Here is a 4,056-nt window from a genome sequence, read left to right on the forward strand (position 1 = left end):
AGGATTCCTTGTGGAATTTCGTATGGGCGTTTACATGTTCCGAATTATGAGTAGCCTACATTAAGTTTTGCGGTTAATATGAATGGGGGAAAATAAAAAAGAAAAAACTCAAGTTTTGTTCTACTCCAGTTAGCCTACGTGAACTGATAATAAGTTTCTTGAGGTCTTGGTCGAAAATCTGCTCATATAAGTTAGGATATTCGTTCGGGAAACTACACGTCGCGCGGTATGTGTTTGATTCAGTGAAAAGAATCGACTCGGAGTCAATCCTACGGGAATCGAATAGCCTGCTGGGTCGCGCTGTATGCGTTAGGTTTATCAGACTCATTCCCTCTGGAATCGAACTGTACTAGTGCCACTATATGCGTTTAATAAAGTAAAAAGAACCGGCCTATCGCAGTCATTCCCTCTGAATTCGCACTATATTGGTCGCGATGTATGCGTCGGAGTCAATAAAAAGAACCGGCTCTTCGGAGTCATTTCCTCTCAATTCGGAATATACTGGTCGCGGTAAAGTTAATATAGCCTATATTGACAGGTTGACAGTTTTACAGTTTATTTAGTCATAATTAGCTGTTCTTAAGGTGACAACACTATAAGGCGGTTGTAGATAATTTTATACCTATATTTCTACATATCAATTTCTCCATTTAAGTATCCAGTTTTCAATAATCAGTTGTTTACTGTACAAAACAATCAGATCATCTCCTACAAAACTACAAAATAAAAAATTGTGATACAAAAGAAAAGACTGGCTACTCCTTGCAGAGTTCACATGCTGAAATTAAACTAGATTTCAGTAGCACATATCCATTTTTCATAAAGTCATTGTTTACACTTATATTGTACAGAGAAGACCTTTTTGTGAAAAGAGCCAGCAATATTTGCAAATGATCTTGTAACAAAGTATAGGGCGGTGACTGGAATTGCAACTAAGAGTCTAAATATGAATATCTGGACACGAATACTATATACTATACAGGATTAGATACACAAATAAATAAATGGAATGCCTTCTTTTGTGTTAGTGAATATATACATAAAATATCAGCCCATAAAAAGCCTCTTCTAATGCAATATGCATAGAGCAGTGTGCATTATCCAAACAGGATGATTTAAACAACAGCATTTCCATGAGCTTTACATAAAGTATTAAACATGGGCACAATTTATCAGACTTATCAGAGAAGCAATGATGACAACACGATAATGTGTTACGGGTTAAAAATGTGTTATATACAGTATGTCACAAATAAGCATCACAAAGACAAGATTATACATCATAAAGGGAGATCAACAGATTCATACCTCAGGTGAGTCGTGGAGTGACTGACATGAGAATGCTTTCCAAAACACACCATAAAAAAAAAGTCAAATGGAGTCAAGCTTTTTTCTTTGCAAATTCTACTGTGCTCTATCAATATGTTGTTTTTCCTCTCGCTCTCTCCCTTCCTCCCAAAATCTGCACGTCACCCCCTGGGAGATAAGACTAGGTACAGTGCTTCATCTCCATATTTTGGTATTCTGCACTGCACTGGTGAACAATCCATTCGCATCTTTCAAGATTCACGGCAAATCACCGTTAGACATTTTTTTCTCCTTTTGCTATTGACATTACAAAAACATTCCCTATCCTTAGTCAGCAATGTGAAATGAACATATTGTTCCACATTGATTATTCACTCACTCTCATGTCTTTCCAAACCTCCTTTCTTTCATGGATCACAGAAGATGATATTTTGACTTCATGATGTCTTTCCTTTCAAAGAACACATACAATGACCAGGGGCTTTCAGGCTCCAAAAAAGACAAAAAGACACCGTAAAAGTATACAATTTGTGTCATATTTGGACTTCTTTTATGGTGCCTTTGTGTTCTTTTTGAAGCAAGGCACCTGGTACCTGTAAGACTCCATTTGTGTAGAAAAAAAGCAGTGTGAACTACTTCAAAGTACAATAAAATAAAAATAAATGTAAAAATATTAGGCCTGTCAAAAGAAAGCAAGTGCAATTAATTTCATTACAATTAATGGCTTAACATTCAGTTATTTTTTTAGGGGGGAAAGCTAAGTAAAATGTATTTATAATAAGTAATATTTATACAAATTTATAATAATAATAATAATTATTATTATTATTTTTGTTGTTGTACAAAATATGTAAATAATTTTTATTTATAATAAATAATGAATAATAAATAATGATATAATTATTATAAATAAAATGTGATACACCTTTTTTTAGTTATGACAATAATAATCATTATTATTGTTATTATATTTATAAATGTTTTCTTTTCAAAAAACACATACAGTCACCTGGGGCTTTCAAGCTTCAGAAAGCACAAGAAGACAGCATAAAAGTATTCATACGACTTGTGTCATAAGCATTTTCTGGTTGTTTGGATACTTTTATGGTGCTTTTGTGTCCTTTTTGGAGCTTGGTTCCTGGTACCTGCTTTCATTTGTGTGGCAGTGTGAACATGCTTCAAAACATCTCCTTTTGCATTCAAAATACAGGTTTATGCAAGCACACATGATGACAGAACTTTCATTTTTCAGTACTCTGAAAGACTAATCAAGCATCATCTATGTTCTAGCGAGGCTTTCACACATATCGCAGCAGACAGCTCAGGGCACGCACACCTTTTTCTAGAGACCCTTAAATGTCCATTAATTCTTTTTCAAAAGTCAAACTGACAGATTTTCTACATCGATCTGGCCTCTTCTACAGTCTTCTTTAACAACAGTAAACAACAGATGACACCCAAGCTATATTTTAGAGAGCATCTGAGCTCAGAAACGTGACCATCAGCCCTTAAAAAAGCAATAATCTCAGACAAGCACCGCTCACTTCCTCTCAGCAAAGAAAACCCATAATGCGCTCTTCTGACCGAAAACCTTGAAACAACCTCGCATATAGATCTGAATTCATTATCACACATCAAAGCAAATCTAATTTCATATATTGTTTCAAAACCTGATAGTCCAGACCTCTGTGTGTGTGTGTGTGATGCACTGGTGCTCTGAAGTCAGTACACATGGGCCATCTGTGCGGCCAATAAAGTCGGTGTTTGTGGAGCACGCTGTCAGATTTAGCGCCCTGCTGATGCCTCTCCATCTTCTAAATGACCGTCGTTATAAACTCCCCACTCATACAGAACCATATCAATAATTCAGACCCAGACCCTACAACCATCCAGCCTCATTTGCGGTTGAGGGGATACTCTCACGCCATGCCAGGGTCCCATGGAAAATGTTCGGCCGTAATTATCCGATGCTGATGACAACTTTCCCAATGATCTGATAAAGGTGGCGCAGGTTATTCTTCAGGACGAGAGAGCGTGACAGCACTGGAAGACCTTTGGCTCTAAAGTCTATTAAAAAAGACTCTCGGCCATTGCCCTCAGGGCCGTTCATCCTTCATTTTAATGGTCTGAGAGTTGAAGTGCATTCTTTAGCTGTGTCACCGTTCTGCTGCTCGGAGAGAATTGAGTGGCTCCGGTGTCTCTTTGGCAGATGTCTGGAGACCCATCCAAATGGAATCAGCTGCTTTGAATCACAGGATTTCATCCATGCAGAGGCAGCATATGGTTCGTGTTTGTGCGGTTAACTTTGCTTTTCCTTATTAGCATCCTCCACCTCGCGCCTTGAGAGAAATATCACAATTTGGCTCGCCGTGGAACATCATTATTCTTGCTAGAGTGCAATAAGTACAGACCTCACTCTACGGCAATCAATATTTACAACTGTGGCCGTGCCTTTGCATCTATTGTTTGGGTTTTATCACTTTCTGCTGTGCTGGTCCTCGGTTTTGCTTCTGCGGAAACTGCGCTGCCACAGCGCACAATCTGTAAGCTGACATTTTCTGCCAATTTGTAAGGAGAGGAAATAAATGCAATCCAATTACTGTATAAAAAACAATTATGTAGAAGCACATAATGGATGCTATTAGTCTTTTCTGCAGTGAATACATGAATATAGTATATGTTGATGTCAGACACGCTAGTGATTCTCAACAAGCTGTTGTGCTCCTGGGGGCACTTCCTTTTCCTTTT

The sequence above is a fragment of the Sinocyclocheilus anshuiensis genome, unplaced genomic scaffold, assembly GCF_001515605.1.
Source record: "Sinocyclocheilus anshuiensis isolate Anshui unplaced genomic scaffold, SAMN03320099.WGS_v1.1 scaffold71, whole genome shotgun sequence".
In the NCBI taxonomy this organism is placed as follows: Eukaryota; Metazoa; Chordata; class Actinopteri; order Cypriniformes; family Cyprinidae; genus Sinocyclocheilus; species Sinocyclocheilus anshuiensis.